Here is an 8,348-nt window from a genome sequence, read left to right on the forward strand (position 1 = left end):
GGGGGGGCAGAAATTATATCTATACAATATATTGGTTCCTTTATTTTTACATGGTATTATACTGTAGGTATGAACACACTTTCTGTCCCTGGGTGGCTAGACTCACTCATTCACTGTATCTATTAAAGCAGACACGGTTGTCACCCAGGCTGAACATCAAACACATCTGTCTTTGTTCATCTCCTTTGCATGAGGGATAATGGGTTTAATTACACACTAAGATACGACTGTTTTTGCTTCCACTTCATCTAACAAATGGCAAGACACTGCATTTCTGGCAAAATCAAGAGGTAAATATTTTGCTAGCCTAAACAAATGCAACTGCCACATTTAAGGACTGGTATGCTGCATTATAGGACAATTTTGTTCTTGGGTTTAGCAGTTCCTCTCACACAACATTTTTTCCTAATCCTTTATTTCCTAGTTCTAGGCCCTGAGGAAGGGGGATGCATCTGCCCTGAAATGCATTGGCTGTTGTATCAATATGACCAAATTGTAAAGATTGAATTTTTATGATACTTGACTGCTCTGGCGCTTATCTTTTCCAATCTAAGTCTATCCGGGCATCCCTTTTTGTCTGGATGTTGTGGAGCTGCCTGACTATAGCCAGTGGCCTTATCTCAAGCTTATAAGAAGTTTGGAAACCAGTAATGTTCAAGCTTCATGAAAGACACTTCAATGAAGGAGCAACAGAAGTTTGAGCTCACAGAAGCACAGCGTGTGATATTTTCAATACCATGCACTTTTCACTCATTTTAACAGTCAATTTTCTTTTTAATTCAAGGTTTTATGAGACAGCTGTGCTGAATTTATTAGCAAGTATAATATATTATCAATGGTTGAAATATTTTGTCTGTAAAAGTCAGTTTACAGGAGACTAAAGTACCTCCAAAACCATAGACCATGAATTGCAAACTCTGTGTTAAATGTGAAACTTATATCATTATCACAGCTATTCTTCTTAAATTGTTTTTTTAACTTGGCTCTAAAAATATGCAAACAGTTTCCTTTCCACTGTCCCAGATTCCCACAGGTTCCATATTCCAGCTGCAAAAAGGATCTGGCAGAGGAAGAGTCTGTTCTGGACCTGCTTGTTTTATGCAAATCATTGGGTGTTACAAGTGGTGTCAGTAAGGATGGGAGTAGCAAGCCATAGATAGTAAGCTAAAAGCACAATGTGCGGTGGTCTTTGCAGGCACAGTCGATGTCAGGGTGACAACCCTGCTCTGATTTCAGAAGAAGTGGGATAATGTTGTCACCCATCACAGGAAATTGGAACTCTGCACTGGTCTGGTAGATTCAAGGGATAACAAACTGCAGAACCAGCACACACTGCTCTTCCAAAGAAAATCAAACTTGATTCCACATGTACAAAAAACAGCCACTGACGCGTTTCTGCCTTACTCTGCCTCAGTCATAGCTATAGCCAGCTATAAGGCCAAGTAAGGTAGAAACACGTCAGCAGTTGGTTTTGGTACAGATGTGTGTGGAATAGTGGTGGGCCGAACACCCCCGTGTTTGGTTTGAATTCGAACTTTAGAACATGGAAACATTTCGAATTCGAACTCGATGCAAGTCTATGGGACCCGAACTTGAAAAATCAATTGCAAGAAAAAAAATCAATCCCCTTTTTGAAGGCTTACAGTATATGCAAATTAATGGTCATAAAAAGTGTTGGGGGATTCGGGTACTGCACTGGGGGACATGAATCAATGAAAAAAACACTTTTAAAAAATACCGTTTTTTAAAGGAGCAGTGATTTTAACATCACTTAAAGTGAAAGAATAAGAATGAAAAATTCCTTTAAAAATCGTGCCTGAGGGGTCCCCTTAAACTGCCTGTAAAGTGGCACATCTGTATAATGTATAGAACCTGCTGCAGAAAACTGACATTTATTTTTTTAAATTACATTAATAGAAAAAAAAAAGTGCAATTCCCCCTCCCAAACAATTCCAGACCCTTTAGGTCTGGTAGGAATGTTAGGAGGGACCCAATTTAAAAAAAGCATGGGGCTGCCCCCAAAAGTCATACCAGACCCTTAAGGACTAGTAGGAATTTTAGGAGGGACACCATGTAAAAAAAACTAAAAAAAATGCATGGGTTCCCCCTCAAAGTAATACCAGGCCCTTACGGTCTGGTGGGAATTTTAAGGGGGACCCCATCCCCCAAAATGGGGGGGGGGATTCCATACCAGGCCCTTCATCCGAGCAGAGGCATGGCAGGGCAGAAAAGTCCCTGGAAAAGCACTTTGTCGCCATGATGATGGGGACAAGGGCCTCTTCCCACAAGCCCTGCGGCATTGGTTGTGGGGGTGCGGGCAGGGGGGCTTATTCACTTTGGGGTACCTCCCTTGTGAATCTGTAAGGGGTACTTGTACCCCTACCCATTCACTAATAGGTTAAAAGATATTAGAAATAAAAACACCAGACTTTTAGAAAAAAATCCTTTATTTGAAAAACAAAAAGACATGTTTTTGACAAGTCTTTTATTTAAAAACAAAAAAAATGGGTCCACCGTCGTAATCCAGCATCAATCACGACATCCAGTGTTGGTTACGATGACGACTTGACAAAATAAAACAAGAGAAAATAAATAAAAATATTTTCTTTTAAACCCTGCCGACCCGTCCGATCGCGACAAACTCCCGCAGCAGAATGGCATACTGACAGATGCTGGCAAAATATAAACAATTGGGCCGAGCTAGCGATGACAGCTTGCTAGCTCCACCCAACTGTTTACAGTTGTATGACATCTGAAAGGTGACCCATGATTAGTCATCATGACTTTGCCCAATTATGGCATTTCAGTGCACTGTGGTCAGGTGCAAGGATTTAGCCAATCAGGGCTTCACAAGACATTGCGCTGTGCGCAGTGTCTTGTGGGGTGCTCAGCAGGTAAACAGACCGCTGAATGCCCTGACCGTTTGTGTGTTCGCTGAACACATGAACTAGCGATGTTCAAGTCGAACTCTTGGTCAACTCGAACATCGAGCCCAACAAGTGTGGAATAAAGTTTGATTTTCTTTGGAAGAGCATTGTGTGCTGGTTTTGCAGTTTTTTAGACAATCACTCCAGAAGAGGGTTATCCATGCACCGAATGTGGATTACAAGGATGCATGACAGGGGTGAGCTGTGTGCTTTGCGTTTCTAGAATCAAGCAGTAAATGTATAAATTCTCCAAGGGGCATGGGCAACACAATGTATGCATTGGAGTTTCATTTTTAATGGCGCACATATTTTCTTTCCTCACTATATTTATTTTTTATGTCATGAGTTTTTGTTTCTAAATTCCCACTATTTTCAGGTTATTGTTCCAAGAGTTATCTCTTGAAAACAACAAGTTGTTTAAGGATATGTTAAAATAACGACTCATAAACATAAAATATCAACTTATTAAGAGCAGAGGCTTCCCATTGTTTCTTTCCATTAAAAATATGGTTGTACATTAAGTGGCTTGTTTTTCATCTCCTGACACAACTTAAATGCTTAGTTTGCCTTTCAGACCATATTTCATGTTTACACATATTTAAAGTATGACATGAAACATGATCACATCCTCAGCCCCCTAATCCACCCCCCTACTCACAGTATGTGAATTGTGGGGTTTCTTTTCCTGCAGACTGCTGTAATCTTTTGAAATTAATTGTGCTTGCAATGCTTTATTGGCACCAATGCAAACAAACAAAAAAATAAATGCACATTTTCCTTTTATGAATGCCTGTGCATGTATTATGTTTTACATCATTATAATATGAGGACTACGCCTTTAAACCTAAATGATTTTAACTGAAAAACATATGCCTAACATTAGAGCAGCAATAAAACTTTCTCAGTAACATATTGCTATAACTAAAGCGATGTGAGATTTACTTTAGTTAATTTGTACAGTCCTGGACATCTTATGCACATACGTGTCACACACACACACACACACACACACACATGCATACGCAACACATTCATATTTTGGTAAATTATTCAAAAAGGACAGCTCAGGAAGCAACTGTACAGCTTATGTTGATTCCAAGCTACTCTAAGCGGTTTGAAAGTGAAAGTAGATGAGTCAGACTGAGCTTCCTTTCATTACCATACAATGCTTCTTAGGGGTCTATTCACAAATCTGCCGAAGCATCCAGCCGTAGCTTCGGCAGATCCTTCAGCTAGCTTCAGTTATGGGAGGCTTTCGGGTTCAGTAGAACCGAAGGGCTGCTGTACGGGCTATTCACTATAGCCCGTACAGCTCCCGAAGTTGGCAGAGCGGCTCGGTCAAGCCGAAGGCATATACTTCGGCTCGACTGAGCCGAAGCGGGCCGAACGGCTGGCCATTGGCCGGCCGAAAGCCTGCTACTGACAGCTGGGTCATCTCACGGCTGGCTCTGGTCACTTGCAATGACAAATCCGCGTCCCCTGGTTACCAAGTAACCTGGGGACGATGAGCTGCCATTGCAATGAGAGCTCAGCGGAGCGGCTTTGATATCACCGCTGGCTAGGCCGAGCTCTCATTGTAATGACAGCTGGTCCCGGCCAATAGAAAACAGTTGGGCATAGCTAGCTATCACTGCTAGCTCCGCCCAATCAATTTCTACTTTTTGTTACTGTTTTTCTATTCTGCTTGGTACCACGGAGGTACCGAGCAGAATAGCTGAGCGGCATTCGGCTATTCACTCACTGCTGTTCGGCCCCTGTGAGAATAGGCTGAACAGCAGCAAGTAGCCTGCCGGAGGTTCAGCTCAGCCGATCCAGATGAGTCGAACTCCTTCAGCACTTCGGGTGAGCCGAACATGCTGAGCATTTTCAAACGACCCGAAGCCAGTCGATGCAATGTACGGCTGATTTTAGTCGGTGTACAGGTGAAATCAGCATTACAAGCCTGAAGTGAATAGCCGAACAGCGTTCGGCTCACTTCACTTCGGGTCAGTTATTCACATGGCTGCCTTTGGCAGCTTTGTGAATAACCCTCTAAGTCTTTAACTATGTTATTACAGACAGTGCTCAAATCCAGTTTACAACTGATAATAAGATCTGCCAGCACGGTACAGACAGGGTTATTTAGAGTAAACATAACTTCCCACAGCCCCCTCCTTAATATTACATAGGGGGAAACCAGGTAGGATTTTAAAGTAAGTAAAAAACACTTAAAAATTTGAAGCAGCAATTGTTTTTTTTTTTACAGTTATGTAATGTGAATGGGAACATATAGCAAATATGAAATAGGTGTTATCCATTTATCTGAAATACACTGTAAAGTCAATGTGCAGTTAAATATTTTTCCAACAGATGTCAGTATATGTTCACGAAGTCAGAACTAAATCTATTGAGGTATGAATGGTTTATTTTGTATTATTTGACCTATTGTTTACCTCCTATTTGCAATTTATGAAATGTATTGTTTTCTAACCATTTTACAGTCTGTACAGCCTCCTTTTTCTGTTATTCTGCTGGAGCTACTTTCTATTGTGAAAGTAAGAATTGTTGTATTCACATGAGATGGAATTGAAATTTAACTTTTATTAAAACCTACATTCCCATTTTCCTTTAAATGTAAAGAAAAAGTGTAAACAAAGGTTGTATTAAAATAATATGCACTATGCATTATGTGATATTATTGTTCTGCATTGGCTGCAGTGGGTTTGCATGATTCTGTTTGCTAGGCAACATAACCTGTTTGCTTTGAACCTCTGTGCATGTGGACACCTGAGATTTCCTGCACTCTTGTACAGTTTTTTTGGAACACTACTTTTGTACATTGTGTTTGATAAAATAAAATATGCATGCAAATGCAATTTATACTAGAAGAGTCATCTTGTTTTATTGTTGCAATGGCTACACCACTTATGGTGTAGTCATTGTTCTAATTAAAGTTACTGGCAAAAAAAATATTTTTAGCTTAAAGCCTAATTCCAATACAAAAAATTATAATAGAAAAACTCCTGCTATACCTGAATTAACTGCTCATTTATGTCTAGGGGCTGTATATAAAAAAATTACTTTTTCTAAGACCGGCACCTGCAGGCTCCTCCCTCTCCACTCCAGGAGTCAGTGACCCGCTGACATCATCACATCTAATACAGGGTACCTAGCCCTACATTATATGTAGGACTGAGGGAAGTCCATGAGCCACAGTTGAGGAGATATGAGGTCCGCACCAACCACTGGGGGAGCAGGGATCAAGTAAGCAAAAGTCCTTTACAAAATACCCCTAACAAACCAGCAGTTAACCCTTGCAGTGTGGGAATATGTTTTTTCCTCCAGAGATAGGCTTTAATGTTAATATAAACCACTAAAATTTCAATATATTGCAGCTTACCTTACCTTAGATGTGGTGGCTACATTATTTTTCTTTTATTCAGGCTAAGAACACTTTCTGCATTTAAGAAAAATAACTGTTGATCCTGCTAGAAATTTTATGTTCTTAAAACTCATGTGCGGTGAGCTGTGTGCAATTTTAACCAGGGACGCTGATCTGTCATTACTCTCCCCCGGATGCTCTGGGAGTCTAATACGGCTCCTGGCCACCCAGGAGACAAAACACTTTCTCCCGGAAAGGTTTACTCTGCTCGATCGAGCAGAGTAAACCTTTCCTTGCAATCTGCTTTTTTTTTCTGACATGGGGCTCAATCAGAAGAAAAAGCCAGCATAGGAATGCATAGCTAGATTCCTATTGGCTATTTCACTTTGCAATAGCCAATAGCAAACTAGCTATTGCACCCGCCGGAGGTTCGGCTCTGCACTTCGGGTCGGCCGAACATGCTGAGCATGTTTGGTCGACCCGAAGCCAGCCGCAGCAAGCCGGTGTACAGCTGTTTTTTTCTGTGTACGGCTGAAATCAGCCATACAAGCCTGAAGTGAATAGCCGAACAGCGTTCGGCTCACTTCGGGTCTGTTATTCACTCGGCTGCCTACGGCAGCTTTGTGAATAGACCCCTATGTGTTGAGTGGTGTACTGTGCAGTGTGTTGGGATACCATTCACAATGAGTGACACTGCAATACACTGCACGTGGAGCAGGTGTGTTGAGAATTTGGTACCAGAATATGGAAGTCTGAATGGGCCATTAATTAGGTTTTTTTTTTACATGATCACATAATTGCATTTAATGTTGTTTTTGTGTTCTTGTGTGCCTGGATTTTGGTTTGAAAAGTTTTATGCGTCCCTCAAATTAGTCAGTGTGTAATACTTTCTAATAACTGGCATTAGAAAAACCAGCCGCTAACTGTAGTTAAATTGTTTGACATATGCCCCATTTCTATAGTGTTCCAAATCAGAGCGAAGTTGTTGTTTTTTTACTTTGCCAAGGTGTTACATTCAAGCAGTGAGTCATTATATATTGTTCACATTTTATGATTATGTGAATAAAGTCAGTCTTTGTTAATGTTAACCTGAAGGAAAAAATTGGTCACAGTAAATACAAATCATTCTGACATCTATTCTTCCTCATGGGATACAGAGCTCAAATGGTGGAACAATGAAGGAGAAGCTTGCATTTGTGCCAGAATGGGAAAACGCAGAACATAAAAAAAACATAACACACAAAACAGAAGCTGCAGTAATATTTTTACTACCACACAGAGTTCAAAAGCAACTGCAAACATTTCAAAATCCAATGTTCCAGAAAGTGGGGACAATACAGATGAAGTTAAAAACAAAAAAACAGGTATTTTCAAAAACAGAAACATTTTAAGTTATCACAATGTTCACCTAAGAGCAACATGCATGCAAATACTTGATATGGCGCCTGATATATACATTATATCAGGCGAAATCTTAGATCCATGGTGTACCTTAATATAGAGGAGGACTGAAACACAGTCATTGTCCCTTCAACAAAGCAGAAAGTAGACCTTGCATAATAAGTAAACACTGCCAATTGAAACTTGACCCTACCATTAGGACTCCCCATTGGTCCTTCAATGTACTGTAATGTGTGTATGACCCCCAACTCTAGAACTCCGTGTTAGGTTGTTTAGTGTAATTAGTATGATCCAAGCCCCGGGACACCCTGTTGGCCCTTTAATATGGGGGGTATGACCCCATTCCTGGAACTGTCTATTGGTCTTTCAATGTTATGGGTATGATCCCACTTCTAGAATGCCATGGCTGTCCTTTATTGTAAAGGATATGATCCCACTCATTGGACTTTCTGTAGGTCTCTTAATGTGATGGGTATGGTCCCAACCCTAGAACTCCCTGTTGATACTTTAATGTAACAGATATCTGTATTCACCACTAAGGAATGTTTAGGAGCTGGGAGGTGAAGTCAATCTTTATTGTAATAGATAAATAAGAGATTTGCATATAAATTCATCTAACTATTACATGTTTTGTTTAAATTGAACATGGGGACCTGACC

At 40.5% G+C, this 8,348-nt stretch overlaps 1 protein-coding gene across 3 annotated transcripts in view; it reads right to left on the reverse strand.

Moving 5' to 3' along the window:
- PLPPR1 (phospholipid phosphatase related 1) overlaps positions 1-8,348 on the reverse strand; it is a 105,267-nt gene that overhangs the window by 22,013 nt on the left and 74,906 nt on the right. The window contains exon 1 of one of the 3 annotated variants that reach the window (XM_018555006.1): positions 50-63. The exons of the other annotated variants lie outside the window; for them this stretch is intronic. The gene's annotated coding sequence lies outside the window, so the exon portion shown is untranslated. Of the gene's footprint in view, positions 1-49; positions 64-8,348 lie in introns of those variants that run through there. 3 annotated transcript variants of the gene reach the window in all.

Source organism: Nanorana parkeri, unplaced genomic scaffold (assembly GCF_000935625.1).
Source record: "Nanorana parkeri isolate BGI_ZX_2015 unplaced genomic scaffold, ASM93562v1 scaffold181, whole genome shotgun sequence".
In the NCBI taxonomy this organism is placed as follows: domain Eukaryota; kingdom Metazoa; phylum Chordata; class Amphibia; order Anura; family Dicroglossidae; genus Nanorana; species Nanorana parkeri.